General features: G+C 39.4%; 1 protein-coding gene across 1 annotated transcript in view; it reads left to right on the top strand.

Moving 5' to 3' along the window:
• Nucleotides 1-5,835: 5,835 nt before the first annotated feature.
• LOC116840384 (protein N-terminal asparagine amidohydrolase) overlaps nt 5,836-23,659 on the top strand; it is a 119,824-nt gene continuing 102,000 nt past the window's right edge. The window contains exon 1 of the mRNA XM_032807006.1: nt 5,836-6,517. The gene's annotated coding sequence lies outside the window, so the exon portion shown is untranslated. The remainder of the gene's footprint in view (nt 6,518-23,659) is intronic.

Consider the following 23,659-nt stretch of genomic DNA (forward strand, 5'->3'; position numbering starts at 1 on the left):
GGAGCATTAGCAACGCTAACGAGGAGGAATGCAAAGTGCGTCGTCCTCGGTGCTTCGTTAACAAAATCCCACCACGCTCGAGACGCAACTCGAGGCGATGTTCAAAGCTTTCGCTAACGTTCGGTAAATAAACGATGCGACAATGTTCGTCGATAAATTCCTGTCACATGGAATAATTTTTGGTGAATTTAGTAATATATTCAGACACACGTGCGAATAGATATTGTTTGTTAAATATAAAAAATATTCTTTAGTAACGTACACTAAGCCGCAACGATAATTTTCAGCAATGTATCACTTTGGGTCGCAGTAATAATTCTCTCTAACCTACCGAAAAAATCATTAGTCATCTTTTACGTCAAAAACAAACACGTTCTACGATCGTAAAGTAGCCAGTCATCAATAGCCACGTGTACTCGCGTCGTTCTCATCACGTTGACATTTTTTTCATCGACTCGTGGTGCAAGCGAGCGTTCAAGTGAGCCGTAGCGAACACGATACAATTTGATAGCAATTAAGGAACGTCTCTCGCAGTCTCCGTTCCCTCTATCGCTTCGTCATCACTTGAATTCTCGAGTGAACTGCAAAAGAGATCGATACGCTCCAATTTTGTACAAACGCCTCGCGACCAATCATCTAAGTATAATCCAATTATTCATTAATCTTTATTACCACGTTCAGTACACACACACACACATATCTTCTCTCTGCTCCGCAGCAGCACGCGCGACCTTCTTCAATCCTCTCCCGTATAGATTGGTCTCGCCTGCGTGCGACATCCCGCACGCACGATGTGCAACACGGGTGGATGCGCGCGTGCGCTCGTGGAGGCGCGCACCAACACACAGGCGTGCCGTTCTCATTTCTCTCTGGTCGTGCCGTGTGACACGGATCTGTGCGCATTGAACTTACCGAAAGGCAAGATAGCGCGAGATTTCGTCAACGCGCCGCAGCGCGCGATACTCGGTTTCCCGCCGATTGGCGGCGGCGCGAAGAGTCAAAGAGTCCGCGATGCATTCGGCGAGACGCGACGCGCGTGAAGAAGCTATCGGCGGGCTTACTCACCGTATTGGAAGCGGCTGGCGCGCCCTGATATCACCACCGCCGTCTCCACCGGGGAAGAGATTGCCTTGCGGAGCACGTCTCTGGCCCGACCCTACCCTCCAGCCGCCATCTTCGATGCGTTTTCGGCTCCGCCGAGCACTACTCCGGCGATCCCAGCTGTGAGCGCGCAGGGGGGTGAAATTAGCGACAACTCTGTCGGTAGTACAGCCTCGCGACGTCCGATGGCGCGGCGCGCGGCCGAACGCAGGTTCTTTTTGGAACGTCTTATTAGGCGAAATCGGCTTAGTTAGAACATTAGATCAATATCTGGAAATATTGACTTTACGCGGATCTCTTGAACATTTCCGTTTAATATCTTAAAAATATATTTCAAATATATTACCGGATAATACGATCTCTTTGAATATTGTAGAAATGTTTTAGAAATACTCAAATGTCCAAGTTATTCGTAATAATGTTGATACAACGTTAAAAACTACATATTAGAAAATGTTACTAAGCATTGTTGCAATAATGTTCTATTGATGATTTTTTGCTTACTGGAAAGGATATTAATATCAAAATAAGAAAGCCGTGTTTAACTCTCCGCATACAATGCCATTCTTCGTACAGTATAAATTATCAATTATATATTAATATCTTTATTCTAAAATATATACTTTTTATATGAAATATTCACTCTATTTTTTAATTTTCTGTTTATATAGTTTTTTTTCAAAGTTCTACTATCGAAATTGAGATAATATCGAATATTGGTAAACGATTCTGAATGAAATATCGTTTCCACGCTATGAGAGAAACCGACAAGCAATTATTAACAATCAACAAGTATTTACAATACTTTACATAGTTTGCATTATCCACATGAGAAAAGACCATGTAAACAATAAGCAGTTCACATAGAAGCAATTTTGAAATTTACAGCACAATTGTAGCGAGTGAGGCCCAAGGATGATGGCACGCAGCATCAACTTTTGCGGAACATACCATCAATGCAGATACCAATTATCGGTACAGTAGGTTCCTCTCGCGCGCCATATTGCATCGCGATCGACCGTTTAGCTGACGCACGAAGGCGTACGGAATGATACTCGACGTCTACTCGCTCGAGACATTCCGTTTGGAACTTTTCTCCGTGCCAATATTACGCCACTCGACAGCAGAGACCCACACATCAGCGTGACAAAATAAGCAGCTCGTGTGAACGCAGCAGGCGAGGCACGATCCGTTAAGCTTGATCGCATTAGTCGCGCGATTTCCAATGATGACTCACTCTGTTGGGCTTAAATAGCTACCACGGGGTGTATTGCGCAGTAATAGAACAGCAACGCCCACGCTGTCCCGTTTCGACGATGAATCCATTGGATGAGAGTGTTAACTTCTTACTTACAAATAAGGTACTTAAAAGCCCTTATTTTGAACTCTCTTTTGTTGATGCAAGTATCCCTAAATGTGACTTACAAACCTTCTGATCAACTTTTATTGATACAAACTTGATCGTCAGAGATTGCTGCACTGAAAGGAAAAGAAAGTTCAGAGTAAAGGCTAAAACAATCGGCGATTCGCGATTGACTTCCCAGTAAACACAATGTTACATATAACTAACATGTACGTTACATGTAACGTTGTGTTTACTGGGTTGTCGTCTATGTATCGCCATTTTTAGTTACTCATTTATTTAACGGGAAAACCTCCCTTTGCATTAAAAAAAGAAAATTGTATGAATTACATTGGACGAAGTAAATTGATATATAAATAAATGAGTAACTAAAAATGATAATACACAGACAACAACCCAGTAAACACAATGTTACATGTAACGTACATGTTATAATTAGTTATAATTTTTTCCTCAATAATATGACTGTTATATAATATACATGTTATATAATAGTTACATTGTTGAGTAGAAATTTATAACTAACATGTACATTACATGTAACATTGTGTTTACTAGGTTGTTGTCTCTGTATCGTCATTTTTAGTTACTCATTCATTTAACAGGAAAATTTCCCTTTACATTAAAAAAATAAAATTATATAAATTACATAGGACGAAGTAAGTTGATATATAAATAAACGAGAGAGCGTAGATATATAAGCTGGACAAAATATTGACAAATAACATTTTCATTTTTATTAAATCTGTTTTTTTTTGTGTTTAACGTGTTTTCAATAAGTTTTCCGACATTAAACCCTCTGTTCTTTCCAGCTGCTCTTCCTGTACTCTTCCTGTACTTCCTGTACTTCCAAATGATGCAACCATGAGTTCACAATTCGGATAGAGGATAAGATAATAACATGAGTTTCATAAATCCCAGTAAACACGAGGTTTCTGACGTCATTAATACGTTTGTAATATATTATTAGACATCATCATGTTTGCTCTGGGATAGTTTGAAAAAGATCTCCAGTTATGACGACCACTCTTCCCTGAAAATATCGCCATTGAATACCTTCTACAAGACAGAGTGCACGCTAAGACTCGTCACATTAAGCATTAAGATGGCAAGCCTCAATATAGCCGACGTTTTCTCGATTCAAAAAGGATTGTTAAACGATGCCCGCAGTCGAATTATTCGTTACAGAGATAATGCAATGGGCTTTCGTTTGCTCAGTGATCCCGAAAGTGCATCGCGTTGCGATTTTGCAATGATAGAATCTGGCCCGATCACGAGCGAGAGATTTAAACGCCAAAAATGCGCGCCTTCGCGCTGAAAGCTCGCCGAGAGATCACCGAGTCACTTATCATGCGCGTTTGGTGACTTTAACGCCTACCAGCCGCGTTCGTGGCCTGTCGGCTTTGGCTCAAAACACCGTTTGTTTCCAAGTCTTGTTTGCTTGAATAAATAGAATCGCGTGCCGCGGTGGTTCACGTCATCCATTAGTTCGTTAGTCAGGCGGCCAAAATCAATACGAAAATATAAAAAATGGCGAGCTGCCGTAATTGTGGATAACTTTTGCGCGATTATTTCGTGAAGTTGAAGAGGATATCCTGAAGCAACATGAATATAAATCGAAATATCGATGCTGTCGACTTAATTAGACTTCTCTTTCACGTCTTTTGGGAAAAAAGCGTATTTGCATTTGTTTACGGAGTCGCGGAGCAAACCAGTGTGAATCGTATAGTCCGTTAGATTAGCGGAGATTGTTGGAAAAGAGCGCGAATTCCACGTTTGTAACACGTGCCAGTCGCGAAATGCGCGTTGCGTGCACGCGATAATCGATCGCAGTACCGGACGAAGATAAGGATTTGTCGCTGTCGGCGGTTCGCGGTATCAACTATAAATTACGACGGTGGTTCCGACGACCCACTCGAGATGGTAGTACTATACCGTTACTTCTACGGAATCCCGCCTCTTTCTCCTGCGCACTTTGTCATTGTAGTAATCCCGTGGCTCGTGCATGTCGCGCACACACACACACACACACACACACACCTTCACGCGTGGAACATACTAGATTCTTCGTTACGGAATTACCTGGCGCATGAAAACGTCGCAAGGTGGGTACCTCAGCGTAGCGCTACAGTTTATTGAGCATAAATCTACATTGATTACGCAATATATAAAGATTTCGCGCACATGAATAAATAAGAAATTATTATTGGTGTATTATTGGATACAGGGAGAGTCATTTATTATTAATATGTATTACTAGAAGAGGTTAATACGAGTGTCGGAGGTAATGAATAACATACGTTATTTCATTTTGCTTCTCATTTGTTTTTAATAGCAGCTGGGCATTTGGAAATGTGCTGCTTGTAACGCTTATAATTTTAACAATATTTTTACGAATGTAGGTATTGTATTCTAGACAGCAAAAACTTCTAAACCTTTTATATATAATATATAATATTTAATTTAATATATAATAAAATAAAGTATATATTTTATTTTTTAGGATTCTTTCAAATTTGGGTTCAAGTGGGGGCTTATGGAGTCGTTGATTACGAATCTGAGGTAAAAAAGTCAAAATTCGAATTGATAAATCCATAAATTTCTAAAATTAGTAATCTCTTTTTAGTATTATACCCGGAAATAACGACGAAATAACGATATTTCCCTGATAAAAAGAGAATTTATATTTGTATTTTAATAAAAAAAAAGTTGCGACAAAGATATTATCAAAATATATTATTTCAATAATTTATTGTAAAAAAACAGGGCTTACAGGAAATTTTGCTAACAATTAGCTTTAAAAAGATTCTGTTTTGCACAAAGTATTTTTTTACTTTTATTTGTCTCTTAGATGTCTTTAGGTGTCTCTTACACATTTCCAAGATTTTCAGAAGTTTCTATTATTTGGAATAGCACAGAGAATTCGAAAAGAATTCAATCGTATGTCAATTCTGAGTTTATTTTCAGATGCAAAAAGAATTCTTCAAAGTTCAGTTCAATGAAAAGAATTATTTTTGCACCTAAAAATGAACTCAGAATTGGTGAAATACGACTGAATTTTTTTGAATTCTCTGTGCTATCTGGGTATTTATATCTCAAATATTACATTACACAGTACAAAATATATAAGATTGATATCCACTTGTAACACTTGGCGAATACATCGATCAATAATAACGAATTGTTCTCTCTTTTCAGACGGATCTCTTGATTTCGCGACACGCAGCGATATCGGAATGTCGATACTCCATCGCGCGAACTCGATACCACGTTCGTACACTGTATTTCCGAGCGGCGACGCGAGACGGCAGCATCGGCGGCGGCGCCTAGCGCGCCGAGCCGAGCCGAGCGCGGCCGAATTCATACGAACGCGAGCTCAGCTCGGCGAGCGACGTGAACACAGACGCGCTCAGTGCGGTTAGTGTGACGGTTGAGTGTGGTCGCGCCGGGGCCCGATTTTGCCGTTTTTGCTCGGTCTGTCAAGCCGCAGGAGCGTCCTACTCTCTCACGGCTGTGAAAGCGGTGTTTCGTGAGTGACGCCTCTAGCACGATCACGCCTCGCGCGTATCTCTCGGTCTTGTCTCTCTCCCTCTCTCTCTCTCCTCCTCTGTCCGCGCGACACCGCGCCTGTCTTTCTCGCACGTTGCTCCGCTCGATCTGTCAGTCCTTCCTCCTCTCTCTCTCGCTCCCTGCCACATTGTCTCCCTCTTGCCGCGGGTTTCTCTCTTTCTCTGTCTCGCCGTGACGCGCGCGGTCCGCGTGTCGCTCTCTTTCTCTCGTCGCGGTGCGCGCTCGATAATCGCTCGCTGGGAGATAACACCGACGACGTCGGCGACGGTGACGTCTGCCGCGGCACTGACGTTTTTGCTCGCGATCCGCCGCCGCGTCGCGTGTGCACCACCAGTTGCGTGTTGCGTAACTGCATTTTACGACAACCCACCTCCGTCTTGCGGGTGCATCGGCCCTGTCGTGCCCCCTCCTCCGGCTGCAGTCTGGGACGAGTTTGGTGCCTGCAACCCTTGCATCTGACGTTTGGAGCGCATTACTTCACCGGTGAGTCTTTCTCAGCGAATCTCGCTTATTCTTCTTAAGAAATGGCGATTTGCGCCTAAGTTGTCCGGCTTTTCCGGCTTCGCTCGGCTGTTCGTGTCTTTACTCGCGCCATCAGACATCGTCGTCGCGAAAGTGTCAGCGCTTCGCGGCGGTGATGAATGGAGCGAGGACAAAAAGAAGTCATAACGATCAAAGAAAGAAAGATTCGGTGTTTGTAGCAATGCATGAACGTGTGCCTTCTTATCATTCGGTGTCGCCGAGTTTGTGTATACTAACCTGTATTGTGTACTGCACCGAGCGGGCGTCGGATGTAAACAATACGAGAGGCGGTGTAAGAAGTACGCGTAAACAAAGAATCCGTAAAGGGGCGTCTACATTGGAAGTAAGTAGTAGGAAGTAAGAGTAAAAATTGACCAACCATAGTCGAATGTGAGAAGAATGATCAACTATGATTGGTCAATTTCTTATTCTTACTTCCTACTATTTACTTCCAATGTAGACGCCATTTAACAAGTGTGAAATAGACTCCACGTTCCATAAAAACGGCCATAACGTGATATCGTTATGTCTGTTAAGTGATTGTTATACAGAGTCGATTTTCCGTTTCGTCGCGTGTATAATGTATCTATTGGATCATGTACACCGAAAATAAAGTACTGGAAATTTTATTCGGGATATAAAGTTTATCCACAGAAATAAACTTTATTTCACGGAAGTAAGCTTCGTACCTCACAAATAAATTTTCAAGTATTTCTTTCTCAGTGTAACAGACCATTTCGGATTTTTTTAAATAAAATGGAATGATTATATTTTTATGTCGTTATGATATTACGATGGTAGAAGATCGTAGGTCAAAACGGCGCGTATGTTGCTTCATGAAATTATAATGACATAAAGATACGATCGTTTCGTTCTATCGGGATAATCCAAAATTACTTATTGCACAACTCAATACGATAAATTATACATATCTCTATGATAAATTATACATGTACACAAATACACATGCATACAAATACACACATATGTTTCTCGATGCTCTTTGCGCAATGAAATAAATAAATAACGATACACTTGGAAGAGAGAACTGAATATAATAAGAATGGGGCACGCGAGAATCGCGAATATTTGTTTCATTGCTGTTCAATTTAGTTTAACGAGTTCGATCTCTACGGTACATATTGATTACTATAATTCAACGATCACACAAACAGCCCACCATTTTTCTTAATCGCTATCGTGGCGGCGAGTTTTTACGGCGTTTAAGTATGAATAGCTTCGCTGACTCGCGCGCTTGCTTGCGCATTTGAATATGCAACGGAGTCGCAGTAATGTCGAAGGTAGCTTAGTGTTGGGGAGGTAATGACGGGTTTATGGGAAGAAAGAACTGCTGTTATTATATGCTGCGTTTTTACGAGGGCATGACCAAAAGGAATCGCTTGTGCGTTCGATTTCGCGGAAAGTGTAACGAGTGAGTATCGCGGAAACGCTCTGAGATAACAGGCTATTCTTCTCGATCATCACTTCTCTGCAAAAAAAAAGAAGATAGCAAAAACGGTTGTACATTTAATGACTAAGTTAGAGAACCTGTGCATTAAAATATCAGACATTATGTACAACTACAAAATATGTACAGTTGCTACAACTATAAAAAATTAGAAGTTATTGTTCTTTTGAAATGACGATTGCTTGAATACGCAAAAATACAAGATTTTACCACGATTCAAATCAGTTAGAGTATATAAATATGTAAATATAAATATATATATATTTATATTTATATATATAGGTAGTTCTATATTTACATATATAACAGATGGAGTTATATATTTATAAAATATAGAGATTATGTTTATATAAACGATATACTAAGGTTGCATTCTGAAATGTCCCTTTTGAGAAAAATATTACTGAAAATTCACGGTATATATAACACGAACTATAGATTTTCAGTAAAATTTTCCTCAAATATAACGTTTTGAAAAGCAACTTTAGTATAAAGTCTCTTAGCAATTGTACACAAAGAGAATTTTATAGTCCAGGAATAAATTGACATTTTCGTAGTAATTGATTGTTCTTTTGTTTCATATATTGCTATTTGTATTTTCTATTTAAAATTTTCTACTTATTTACTTAATTTTTGTTACTTATTACTTTACACTTGCTATTGTTATTTATGTTTTAGGAATTCAAATATGCTTTTAAGAAATGTGCTATATTTTTAGAAAAATTGACTAAGTTTCTAACCAAATTTATTGTAGCAAAATTTATTTGAGCAAAACCTTGCTAACAGTTGATTTTTTCCTGCGCTACTTTCTAGTAACATAGAAACATAGTAAAATTGAAAAGAATTTACATGAAAGAAAAGACCATTATATTTTTTCTATGTGTAGAAAGTTTTAATAGTTTTTAATATTTAAAGGGATAAATTTAATTTTGTGAAGTGTCTTTTAATATTTAAAGGGATAAATTTAATTTTGTTAAGTGAAATCAAATACATAGAATTTGAAAGGGAAGAGGTATATAAAGAGAAAATGATTTATCAATGATTATTTCATTATCATTAAATAATCCATGATTGTCATTTTGTTAAGGTAATTACGAGAAGGAACTGGCAACTTCCACATTTTGTCATTTCTTGAATTTAACTTATTTGTTGTTTAAAGTTTAAAATCGTGAAATCCAAATTAAGATAGCAAGATTTCTTCGCCCCTCGTTATTAGCAATCTAACGAATATCTGCTCTTACATTCAACTCGCATTAAATGGCTAAAGTTCCGCTCGCAAAATCGATGGCTTTGAGACCGTACAGTCGATTTGTATGGACGATCGGCGCGATTTAAATCGCTAAATACTTCGTCATCACGCTGTCGCGAATGGACGATCGAATTATGCAAAAATAAATGTCGCGCCGCTTCATAGATGGCGTTCCGTCGCGCAAAGGTCGATGCTATTGATGTTTATGCTTATACGAAACGCTACTGCTGGTCGTAAATCACGTGTTATACGTTTGCTTGATCGTTAAAAACGGCAAGAAACATACGACATGTACAAACAGTAAACTGGAAAAGAAAAAAGAAACAGACTTTCGTAGTAGAGATGTGTGTGTATGTGTGAGCTATGTGTCTATGTCGGGAAAATTTTCAAGGGTAGCGTATATGTGCGGACGTGCACAATAGTAAAGGTAGCCAACTACCGTGTCGTGACTACAGTAGCACTTGCATATGCAGTACGTTCGTCGACGTGAAATTATCCGGTGGCCATCCTTTTGCTCTCTCTCTCTCTCTCTCTCTCTCTCTCTCTCTCTCTCTCTGTCCGTGTCCCTGCGAGTCCCTTTTACTTCTCTTCCCTTACGAGGACTCCAAAAGGGAACAAAAGGGTAACTTCATTGCCCTCGTCCGGTCTTCTTATGAATCTTCTTGATATGCCCACCTGGGTTCTTTTTATTGTTGCAAACTGAAAAAGAAAAATGATAAAGAATATCTATCCGGTGGGAACTAATAACACATATTCTTGCACTGAGGAGACATTGTTTTCAAACGAGGAAATATACACTTTCCTAAAATCGTGTCTTTTCACGAAAGCAGTTGTTTGTTCTATTTAAACAAGAGAATTTAGACTTGAGTGAGCGTGATATTAGCATCCATCGAATAAATATTTTTTATTTTCTAGATTTTTATTTTAGGCTTTTATTTTTTGGATTTCTCTATTTTTCATCTCGTTTCGTGCACTTAAAGTTTCGTACGACTGAGCTTGATATGTTGAGTTCTGTTCACCAAAGTAGTAGCACAACTCAAAGTAATTAATATCTCCGAACTCTTCTTTCCCTCCTTTCTAAAATCTCATTGGATCGTCTACACTGCGAGCTTCATTGATAATATCCATTTGTGATGTATGTCGCGCGAATATTTGTTATCTGATCTTGTCTTTTATGCGAGATCTCGCAAAATTTCGAAAAATCCACCCCACACGTTCGCAGTGAAAAGAAGAGAAGGGAGGGACAGACGAAAAGGAGGGTAATTATCGTAGCTGCGATAATCGGCGGCGATTTGTTCGAACCGAAAGGAAGGCCATCCGACGAGCAGCGAGTGCAAGTACTTAACCTTGCCGCGACTTTCGAACCTACGATCGAGCGGGGTTCAAGGGGAAGGGTTATTAAAAGGCTCCCCACCTACCCAGTCATTAAAGGCGGAATCGAATTGACCCACTGCATGTCGGTTGCTCATGGTTTGTACGTGTGCCTGCGTCTATGGCAGCATCATCGCGATTCAGCACGTTGCGATCGAATTTATTATAATCGCGAACGCGCGCACGCGATGATTCAACCCTCTCGAGATGGTCCTTTTTTCGCTACTCGAAGTCTATAGGAGGGCACCTCACTCGATTAACTACTTAGAGAAGGGCGCACATTCATTTCATTAACACGTAACGTTGCGAAATGCATTGTTCTTATAAATTTTGTTTCTTGACATCGTGTCTGACAATCGTGCAGGATAGGCTACCGAAAATTCGAGATTTCGTTGACCATGTTTATGCCTTCCAACCAGTTTTTGAGCTTTTTGAAGGCGATTGATCTATTTTAACAAAGTTTTAGATACCATAGAGATGATACAATTTCTTTTGTATTTTAATAGAAAACAAATTTAATCTTTTACTTGATCCTTCGTAGATTTTGGGGGGATGGTAAATTAAAGTTCCTAAAAATTGCGCATTCATGGTTTGATTACAATTGACCTCTCGTGTTATCTTACATTGACTGAATATTTCACGAGTCACACAATAAAAATATCGATAATGATCTTCCATTTGCACTACACGGTAAACAACGGAAACTAATGTGACCATATTTTCCAGCCCTGAATTCGGGACGCTTCATAAATGTGTAAAGCCGGGGGAGGGGAGTAAAAAGATCCGAAAATGATTTGACAATCATTGAAAATGGTGACAAATCGGTGTCCCAAATAGCACTTGAAAAAATTCTGGACAAAGGATGAAAAATCGAGACGTCTGGTCACCTTACGAAAACCCCCGTGCGATTGTATGCGAGCAATCTTCTTTCAGCCGCGCAAATCTTTCCGTCCTCGTGGTCCGCGCGTGAAAGAAGGTCACTTCGTGCTCCCTTAATTCCTCACTCTTTTTTTGTCACTGACTGCACCCTCGTCCTGCACGTACGCACGCACGCATGCACGTTATGTTGCAGATAATAAGGTAGAATCGTCAGACGAACGAACGAACGAACGAATGGATGGACGGACGGGTGAGCAAGGAGGTAGGCAAAGATGAGAGGGAGAGGGAAGGGTTGGGAAGAGGCTGCTGTGGAATGATAAACACAGCTTTTGCGTGTACTTAAAACGCACGTGCGTGCGTGTGTGCGCGCGGGGTAGGTGGAACGAGTGGACGATAGAAGGCGCGAGGAGGACCGAAGGGAAAAGAGGCAGAAACGAAAGGGCGGCGTGCACGATGGGATAAGTGCACGTCTCTGACAAAATACCGGGGCTCCTTCTCGCTCCTCCTCTCTCTCTCTTTCTCTCTTTACGCACACGCACGTATGCACGCAGGCATGTACGCAGGCGTGTGCATACACACACACACACACACGTGACGTTCCGCAAAGCCGTATTTATTAACCGTTTTCAGCGGGCGCGGGGCTTGATTCGCGCGCGAGCAACATTGTGGAACCGACAATTTCCGCGCCGGGCCGATTATATCCGCGCGTACCGCCGTGGATCGCATCGGCTGCCGCGGTTTCTCGGGCCTCCCCGTTCACGGCGAGGAGCTCACTCGTGGGAATAGGGATCAATCGGCAGTCTTTGCGCGCCCGCGAAAACCTGTTGCGTCGTTGCGTTACGTTCGTTGCCCGACCTCGGAGAAGCTCGGCCGGCGAGGTGAGATTTACGTCATAATGAAGAATGTGAATGAGATTTTCTTCATCTCTTATTCGCGCGATACGCATAAGCTGCAGGAACTTTCTCAAGTGGAGCAACGTTATCTTGAAGTATTCCATTTTACTATATAAAATTAGGTCAGGATAACTTTATTTTCGGTAAAAAAGTTAAATTTCTGTTTACTGAAAAGGTTATCTAATGTCTGCCCGAAAGATAACTTTTAATATCCAAAAAGATATCATTTAGATATAAAGGTATCAAGTTGGTATATGGATACAAATTAAATATATACTAAATGATAACTGTAAGATGCATAAATAAACTAGCTATTAACCAACTATAAACTGTTATTTAATCAATGTCATATTAATGGAGACGAATTATTGACATTGACTTGTTATCTTATAGATACGTTCCAAAAGTTAACTTCAAGAACGTTAATCAATAGGCAACCTGTTCTACTTGGGTTATCTCGAGCAAATGTTTATTCCAGCTGACAGCTCGAGATGTTAATTTTGAAATTATCATTTTCGTTATATATCGAGCAATACTCCCATCACTACGCGTATTTTCATTGTACAAAAGGGTTTGTAATTCTATCAATACTACGTGAACTTTGCAGAAAAAGCCGGTATTTTGCCGGTAAAGCTATCAAAGTGAATTGAAATTAATGGCAAGGATGACTAACGCGACAAAGTATTACAGCCGTCAGGAATCTAGCGAGGATTTTTTGTGATTAGAAAGTTCATCGCGCGATGTCTCTTGAGGATAACACGTCGCCGTTGACGCACAGTTCGCGCGGCTCTAAAACAAATGATTGCGCAATTACAAATTCCGCATCACAACGCAGTGGGATTAGCCTGCCGTCCATCGCTATTCCTAATGACGGGCACTTTTTTCTAATCATGCGCCCCGGAGAGTACTCATTATTCCGCAATTCCTTGGTCCTTAAGTGGCGGCGTGCACTTAACTCCCGCAATTATTGGCACGATACCGTCCGCGTCGGATTTGCACGCGTGTCGGATGCATTTTCTCGCGGGAGGCAAAAAGCATGCACGTACTGGGAAACGACTGGCGCGTCATCAGCGAGAGAACGCGATCTGGAGCTTCGTATAATCGTAATGGTAAAAGTCGCGCGTGACATCAAAGATCGATCTGTGCTCGCGGATGAATCAGAACTACGTGATATTCAAGATGAAGTGCATTTCTGAACTTTGCATTTCCGAGTGACTGGGAAGTCTCGAAGCGTCCTTCCTGATTCGCAAAATGATTCCAAAATTTCACTATATTTTCTCCTCTCTCGCAATCTATAAAGTTACAGTTCAACGAGAAATACTTGCGATGAAGCGAAACTTAAGACTTTAAGCCTTAAATCGTAAGAAATTGACAAATTACAATCAATGATTTTTCTCATATTTGACCGTAATTGATCAATTTCTTACAACTTAAGGCTTAAAGCTTAAGTCTTATGACTTAAGTTCTCATTGTAGATTCTCATTGTAGACACCGTTTTAGGTCCGCTTTGAATTGATCGTGGAACAAAGTTGTTGCACTCGTTTGTCAGATGATACTTTTGACTGCGTTCACACGAGAACCCGGCATCGATTCGGTAGTTTTTCTGCGTTTTCGCATTAACGAGTCGGTTTTCTTATTGACGTTGCAGACGTTGCATAAATTCGCTCTGCAGTAACATGAATGCGTGCAGCTGAAAAACGCGACACACGTTGCAGCGATCGCCGCGATATCGGATGCTGCATAAAAAATAGTATTGCGCCTGCTGCTTTTACGATATCTATCTTAGATCGGTATCAAGGTAACTGTTTTTCTTTCTGCACGTTACATACACGGCTCCATGTGGCGCAATTTCCTCTTAAGCGTCCCTAGGAGTCTGCTTTTCGCGCGCTATATATAGATGAGCATTATCGTGTGGTACATGTTGTATTTTGCTCTCCCCCATTAAGCAACTTAACGGAATTAAACATACATTTTGGAGCAAATTTTAAACGTTAACTTAATATTACCTAAAATTAGACTTTTATTCGACATGTATGTGGAGTGTATTTCTACTTAATTTTCGCTGACATTTTATTATTATTTTAATTCATTTAGCTGATGTTTTTTTTAAGTAGTTTTGAAATACCTAACAATATTTTACTTTGAACGCGGTCACTCGTTTATGTATACCGTCTGTTCCACTTGCCGCAATTTTTTATTGAATATTTCTGTGCCTTGGAGCCATGTTGGAGCCGGTCTGTTTATTAACAATCTCTCTGGGTATTTTTTGCGATGTGTTAAATGAGGGATCGCAACGGTGACGTTTTTTCTACTACGACTTAGATGATAAAAATATGCATATTTGTCTTTTCTCACAGTCCTCATAAAGGATGTTATTGAAAAAATTATTTAAATCATTTTTCTCTTTCTTTCACACACATACATATTTCGCAATTATAATTTAATATAACCGTGATTCATGTAGGTTCATGCAGGGAAATGTAATACATTGAGAAAAGGAGCATTTGAATCGATAAAATTGGCGGCCACCCGTCTTCAAAGGAATATTGTGTTAACAAATTACAAATTATAGTGTTGGTGTAAGGTGGCTAGATTTCCCAGCTTTGAATTCGGGACACTTTATAAATATGTAAAGCGGGGGGAGGGGGATAAAAAGATCCGAAAATTATTTGACAATCATTGAAAGTGATGACAAATCGGTGTTCCGAATAGCACTCGAAAAAATTTTGGACAAAGAGTAAAAAGTCGGGACGTCTGGTCATCTTGGTTAGTGCAATAAGTCGCGAATTTTGTTCGTTCAAGCACAGTCTCATTGACTCGATCACTTTGGGTCGGTTTTTCAATAGCAGTTTAAACTAGGATTCAAGTTTAAACTCTGTTCTAGTACAATGCGTTTGTTTTGTTTAACCCAGGAGTGGGCGCGTATCACCTCTCTCAAGCTAGCAGGACCAAATGAGCAGAATTGAATGGGACCTATCGCATTTTTTAGTACTCATTTTGTACTATTTTGTACCACAAAAAAAATTTGTACCATGTGCCATTTAAAAAAAAATCGTGGCGCTGCTAACTTGATATCAAGCTAGCAGAACCAAAAAACAAAATAAAAAAAATAAATAAACCATGGTACACACAATTAGTACTGAATTTGTATTAATTTGTGCCATTCGAAATAAATCGAAAATTTTATATTTTTCCTTTTAAACAACCCCTCCCTTATCTAAACTTAATATAAAGATAGCAGGATCACGATTTTTTCACTTTTTCTTGATGGTACAAATTAGTACAAATTCAAAAACGATAAAATCTATCATTTCTTGTCGTTTTTTACTAGTTTTTATTTTATTCTCTTTATATTAAGTTAGCAGGACCACAATATTTTTTTAAATAGTATGGGGTACAAAATTATTTTTTATGGTATAAAATAGTACACAATGAGTAATAAAAAACGCAATAAATATAATTTGCTTCTATCGATTTAATTCTTAATAATCGAAAGAGAAAAATTTTATTTTTGAGGTTGGTTAAATGTGAGGTTGTTACGGGATAAACAGAAATATTTGCATACTTTTCTCGGTGGTACAAATTAGTACAAATTCAGAAACAATAAAATCTATTGCAATTTGCCGTTTTTCAATGATATTTACTCTGTTAGCTTAAAATTAAGTCAGCAGGACCACAATTTTTTTAATAAAAAATGACATTCTTTTAGTTTATTAAAATAAAATAAGAATTTCTTGCTTCTCTTGTTTTACTTTGATTAACTTAAACATTGATTTAATAAACTTAAAAATTTATTTGATAAATTTAGAAATAGAGAATAAATCTTTTTGATTTAATGGCAATATTAAAATTATCACATTATGTATTATTTCAATAATTCAAATATTAATTTTAATAATATCGTTATTGAATCAAGAATATATACTCCAATTACGCGTGTTGTTTTATGCTAAAATTTTATTGATTCAACAAAAAAAGAGAAAACCGTCCGTCCAACTACGATGTCGAAAAGACAATAGACGTTCGGCGGCACATCGAGCGACGCTGACTAACGTTAGTAGACGCGCTATGGTCTTTTAGACCGACTGCTAAAAACGTATCAAATTTCACATAGAAATGAGCGCGTCTACGCCGTCTATTTCTCCATGCTATACGAGAAAACATCAAAGAAAATTTACGTAAAAGCGAAAATATGATAATATCAATAGATTAGATTATATAAGTAGAAAACGAAAAAGTACGGGGAAATGACCGATACGCGTCCACTCCCGGGTTAAACAGAGCTTAAGTTGAAATCTAAGTTTAAACTATTATTGAAAAAAAAACCGGTCCTTTGTTTTTTTCTCGGTGTGTTATGCATTCGATATACACAGTTTTCGACTCGTTCCTCGTTTTGTAAACACCACGAGCCGATAACGAACGCTGTATGAAAAAGAAGTGTCGATTAAACAATTGCAATGCAAAAACACGAAGAGCATCGCACGCTCGTGATAAATCTCGACAGTGGGCACCATGCGATAGAGCGTACAGTCGGGGTTAGGTCCTTTTCCTCGCGGCCCCCTCGAGGGGACGATAACTCGTGTTAATTTGACAGTTAATTAGCGCCGATCGGATCGATCGTACGCCCCGCGATGCACTTCCGCGATTAGCATTTTTCCTCGCGGAGCGGCCCGCCGCGTTTACTTTGCCGTTTGCGACTGGCAATTAATTTCGCCCCGCTACGACGGCTCGACTATGTTGTAAAGATGGATGTTTAATGTCACGTTCACATCGGACTCATTTGCGGATTCGAGGGAAGGTCACGGTCGTCTTGAGGATCCAATTTGTTTCCTCTTGGTTTGTGAAATATCGCTGCCGTCCTTTTCAAAATTCCAAGTCCCACCTCGGAGTACTTTCAGGGGCTTTCCGTCAAGACTAACAATCTTTTCGTCGGAACGATTCCTTCGGGGATTCGGCCTTCATTCTCCGGAAGCGAAATCCCACATGTGAGCCATCGAGATTTTGTTCCGTATTCCTCCAAATACATACTCAAGTGATGTTTGAAACTTGAGTGGAGCTCTTGATCTTGTTACCATAAGACGACACCATAAGAGGATAAAGAGAACACACACACATACATATTGAGAAATCGCAAAATAAATTCAAATGAATCAGACACATGTATATTCGAAAATCTCTACTAAAATTTTCGAAAACTTTGACATTTTTCCATCGTTTGATTTGCATTTTCCACGATAATAGAGGATGATTTTACTTTGTAGATAATGGGACGAGGAAAATGAGTGTGTATACACTGAGAGAAAAATTATCTTAAGATCAACAAATATTTCTTTGATGAGTGCCACTAACATATTTACTTAAATCTAAATTCTCTTTATTTAAATCAAATACTGTTTACCTTTGATTTAAGTAAATCTAAATTCTCTTTATTTAAATCAAATATTACTTATCTAATTTAAATAAACTATATTTGCTTTAAATAAAGAGAATTTAGATTTAAGTAAATATGTTAATGGTACCCATCAAAGAAATATTTGTTGATTTTAAGATAATTTTTCTCTCAGTGTATAAATTGAAGATTTAAGGAAATGCTGAAATGGATGACGAACTCCAAAAATGTCAATAATGTAGAGACAATCGTCACTAACACAATCACGCCTATTCTTTTCGTATTTCTTGTATATACAGAACTTATGTAAATATGTGTTGTTTCGCTTTATCATATTCAGCGGAAAACCTAACCACGCATATGTAGAGACTTTTCTGCAAACTTTTCCAATATTCTTAAGCTTCTGTGTCAGCTGCGAAGGTACAGCAATATTCTTCAAAATTATTCTGTTTGGAGCATCCATATTTCCGCTGTATACGAGCTACGGGACTTTTAGAAATATCACGCTGACAGTTTAAGATTTTACACATTGAGCAATGCTCTCATTTATTTTTGCACCTACTTTTATTTGCTTAAAAGCATTTGTAATTTTGTACAACCAATACGACGTAAACTTTGCAGAAAAATATCTGTATTCTGTCGATATTTTTCAGCTTTGGCATGCCCTTGACAGGCAGCATAGTCTCGTTGTTAGTGCAACGTGCTTAGTGATTAACGAAATTCAGTCGTCTCTTATTTCTTGGTTTGTCGGCGGATTCATTCGCTCAACCGCGCGCCCGAGATCGCGAGATTTCTCAAGATGTACACGGCACACCGCGTGAAACCGCGCGTGTTGAAAACTTCCGTCATCGCCCGCGGCGCGTATTAAGAATGTCGTTGATTAATCCCGCGTTTTTCACTTTTATATCTTACCGTTCTATAAATAAAAGACGCCGCGATAGCGCACAGCGGTGCTCGAACCGGTGGGCGTGCGTCTGTCCGCGCGCTTCCTCCGTTTCTCGCGAGATTCCCTCCCTCCCCCTCTCTTCCCCCTTCTCTCTGAGAAAGCACTTCGGCAATAAGAGAAAAGCAACGATCGCGATCAGGATCGTAGGAATCTCTTGATCGGTGAAATTCCTATCATACGAGAATGGCCGGCGTTGAAACAACATTAAAACCCGAGAGGGTTGCGTTTATTAACCCTCCTTGTGATATCCGACGAAATGTAGTTTCATATTTCGGATTTTTAATATTCCCGTGGTGTTCACTACGAGTGAGAGCTGTGAACCCTTCCGTGTGTGTCTTCTTGTCTCGATCCCTTCACAGTTTCTTGGCAATTATTGTAGTATTTTGTAGCTGAAAACTTGATAACTTATTTCGTCAGTAGATCTAAAGGAGCATTCACACTTCAGCAGAATTTTTTAAAATTAAAGGAATTGTTCTTTCGTTAATAAAGTGAAGATAATAAAGTGAATATAAACTTAGAATTTTGCTTCCGCGAATTTCTGACACGCGAGTTGCTCCTGTAACAATTGACTTACCGTTAACAAAATAAACAAAAAGACAAATATAGAATGTAAAAAAAATACATATATATGTCGATTATATGTGATTTATCTATTGGGATCCTCGATACTTCAATGCGAGATCCGCGAAACAAACGTGAGATGCGAGAGTTAAAGTGAAATAGCGGTTGTTCGACGTCTTGTGTTGTCGAAGCAACGTTATAATGTCATCTCGTTACGATAATGGCACAGAGCTTTATTTGCCGATCACAGTCGGAGTCCCTCTATAGGTGGCTGCTATCTAATTTGAAGCGTGACTAAACAGAATTAATTTTCCTTTAATATCCATACGGCGGACATCTTCATTGTTTTATTCACCGGTCCGGCAAACGCGCTCGCTCGCTCGCTCGCTGCCGTGATGGACGTTAACAAATGGTACCCATCACTTCAGAGATCAGCGTCGGCAGTCCGTCGATTAAGCTTCGTTTGTGTCTTCCAATTTCGGATTTTGTAGCTCAAACCAACGTCGCTTTTGTGCCGCGGGTCGATCCTACTTGAAATTATATTAAAATTGAAAGATGCATTGCCGCCCCTTCCCCTTTTCGTCTAGTCTTGCAAAAAGTCACGGGAGATCAGAAATACGCTAATACTTCTACATGTATAATACAGTTGAATAACAACGTAATCTTATTTTAACGTTATATTATTTATATTTGCATTATTTTATATTATTTCTCTGTGACTTTTAAACTTTTATCTCTGCACCACATAATAAAACTTTGCATATATCATTCTGAATGCTTTACACTGAGAAAAAATACTAAAAAATTAACAATTATTTATTAGATGGGTACCATTAATATATTCATTTAAATAAAAGTTCTCTTCATTTAAACTGAATATTGTTTACTTAAGTCGAGTAAATAATATTCGGTTAATTTTTAGATATTTTTTCTCAGTGTATATGTACGCAAAAATCGAGATTCTAGTCGTTATCTTTTAATTATCTTTTTCTTTACTAAAGGTAGTATTATATATTTCCTTTATCAAAGATAGCATCATATATTTCTGTAACTGAGCCAAAATCATGTAGAAGAATACTGTAGAAATATATAAAATTACAAAAAAATATAAAAATTGAACAATGATGGCTGTGGAAAAAAAGGACGACTTACTGTTTTCTGGTAGTAAATTCTGACGGTAATTACTTGATAAAGTGATACACAGCGTGGTAGACCGTGTATCATACGAAAAATTAAGTGTTCGCCACGCAGCCGTTAATCGGTGTCATTTACAAATTGTCATTATTTCCAGCGTGATTCAATGTTGACCTAACCCCGCCGGCCACCCAGAGGCGTTTGTCAAAAGTTCAATCTTTCAAATTGATTTACGATTGTTCTCATGAATGTATGCCAAACCGGTTCGGACCTTAAGAGCACTTAGTCGGTTTGAAAGTTGATAATTATCGATTTCTTGATTTATCTCCATGCACTGCCGCCGTTTAGCGCCGAGAAGCGCGCTGCAAAATTTCGCGAGATTATGACGATATTCGATCCATACGATAAGCGAGGCAATACACTCGCTATAACATCAATTAATCTTATAATAATTAATCGCGCGGTGGAACGTACGAATAAATAATAGAGATACGATCTTCATCAATTCATCTAATTTTTTTTCCTAATTTAAAATCTGGGAGTTATAAATGTTCATAAAACCCGAGTCGAAATTTTGATTCTACTTTCAGCCTTACTATTCTATTCAACACTTATTTTGACGTTAAAGAAAGTGAAAAGAGAAATCTCGGACAGTCAGAGTAGGAGGAAATTGTATTATTAGAATTAAACCTACTTCACTAATTTAGTTTCTACTGTGCGTTGTAGAAAGGTTTAACATAAGGCCAAAATTTCGACTCGAAAAGATATTTATCTTTGAAATAACTTCCTTGCAACTTTGTTTTTTACAAAAAGAAAAAAATTGTTAAAAGGTTCTGAAAATCAAAATAAAATAGAATCTATAAGAACCACTTAGCTTTTATTTTATTTTGATTTTTGTTTCTTACGTCGAATCAGCCGGGAAAGGTCCGACAATCGCATAAATCAAGAGACACGCAGATGCAACTAAGAATCATACAAATTCATCAGTGTCACACATCGATCCGCAGCTTGCTTATGACGTCTGATAAATTTTGCTTCGCATATGAACGGGGGGAGGGGGGAAGGGGAGGGGAGGGGCGAGGAAGATACACAGGAGATAGGAATACTGAATTGATCGCACGTCTTTTCGTGTTTCGCACGCTCGAGCCACTCGATAAACGCAATGTCTCTTCAGCCGCTGTTAATCGGTACGTGCTGATCGCTAAACAAACGTCGAGAACGAACGGCGCGACTGTCGGATTAAATCGCGGCCAGGACCTCGAGGCAATGAAATGGTCCTCCGATGATTCCCGGCCGCGGCGAGCTCACGTTTCCTCGGGCCTTTCCACGACGGGCGAAACGGGCCAGACAAATCACGGCTATTACTTTCTGATCACCCTGTACATCCGTGTTTTTATTCGAGCGCACTTCTACCTGCGTGCTCATGTTTTTATTCGCGCGCACGTAGCCGGTCCACGTGCACGGTCTCTCTCTCTTTCTCTCTCTCTCTCTCTCTCTCTCTCTCTTTCTCACATACGTGCATGTACACCGGGGACATAATGAAGCGGGTTGCTAGCCCGCGTGCGCGTGTGTGTATACACGTGAATGTGTATTTGTGTGTGTGTGAGAGCTCCGCGCTCATGCACGACTCATCTCTGTGTGCGTCTGGAGCCAGCGCCCGTCACTGAGGGTCGAGTGCGCGCTCGCGCTCGTGTATTGTATCTAAGAGCACGTACATACACGTGCGCGGGGAAACGTGCGAGACAGTGCACACGTAGACGCGATACAAGACGAGGCTCCAGGCGCGGTCAGATTAATGAAACTCATGCGAGCAGCGGTTCTCAGCCCGCACTATCCGAGTATATTCTCGACCACGAGAGACCACCCCTCCTGCGATCGTGAAGAGTTTCAGATACATTGTATCTCGTATGTCGCGATTCTGCGTTTGTCAACCAGCGGAGGCGAGTTAATAGCGGGAGGAAATCAAAATGCATTTGACTTTGGTAACTCACACTCGGAGAAAAACATGGTGATATGGGTGATTGTATGGGTGACAACTCCACATGAGTTTTGTGCATAGAATTGTGTAATGTGTATAGAGAGTTTGATAAACTATATATATTAATTCGACGTATAAACCTCGTATATACAGTAAAAAAAATTTTGTCGAATTAATTTAACACATTTCGCACGTCTCAATTTATCCACTCTAATTTTGGTGTTAATTTCACTCAAGACAAATATGTAAGACACAAATAATATGAGTAATATGTAGAAAATTAACACAAAAATGTAACATATACGTTATTCTGTTATTTAAATACTTGAAAATGGCGAATATGAACTCAACGCAAAATAATCAAGCTAACACAACGATATATGTTAAATTAACACACGGGTGTGTTAAAAATTTAATACACAAATTTCTACACAGATTGATTTCAACACGAGTATAAAATGTTTTTTATCGTGCAGTTGTCACTTATACAGTTGCTATCATCATGCCTTTTTCTCTGTAGTATAGAACTTCTTGTCCAAGAGTGTTGATTTATTAGAATTATTTCATCAAAAATTTGGATTTCTCTGCGCAATATTATATTTTTTTCTATTACACACACACACAAACACACACACACACACATCCCAGCATAAGGAGAACGTCTAGATATTTTCTTTGTTTTTAATGATACGAGATACGTCCAGTTCATACTCTCTCGGTCAAAGTAGTCGCTCAGAATAGTAGGGACTGCAGAAAGTAGCACGTTGCAATTAGAGTTCCTTTTCTCTCATTTGCGTGTTAGAACATGTTCCTTTTGGAAGAAGAGATAAGAGAGATGAGATAACGGGGCTATATTTTTTGGGTGTGTGATTCCACAAACAACTGATACAGTTACTTGGACTGCTATGCAATATTATGCAACGAGCTTACGAGACAAGTCTCTCGCATGTTCGACCATGCAATCGAAAAGGATTAAATCGCCGGGTACTCTCGCGCCCGCGCGGAAACTATCGTGGTCGTTACAGTTCTACACATTGTGAGCGGTAAATATATACTGTGCATCGCGTGAAAACAGCGAGAGGATGTGGCGTACGACGTTCATTATTGTCTCGCGCTTCCATTCTTGATGATGTGTTACGTGCAAACACCGCCGCCGCTTTATCTCGGCCGAAACGGGCCGGTAATTGTAATCCGAACTCGCCCAAGAGCCGTTACTCGCACGGGTGTAAATCATA

Source organism: Odontomachus brunneus, unplaced genomic scaffold, assembly GCF_010583005.1.
Source record: "Odontomachus brunneus isolate Ranch 3 - 2012 unplaced genomic scaffold, Obru_v1 Obru_scaffold_009, whole genome shotgun sequence".
Taxonomy (NCBI): Eukaryota; Metazoa; Arthropoda; class Insecta; order Hymenoptera; family Formicidae; genus Odontomachus; species Odontomachus brunneus.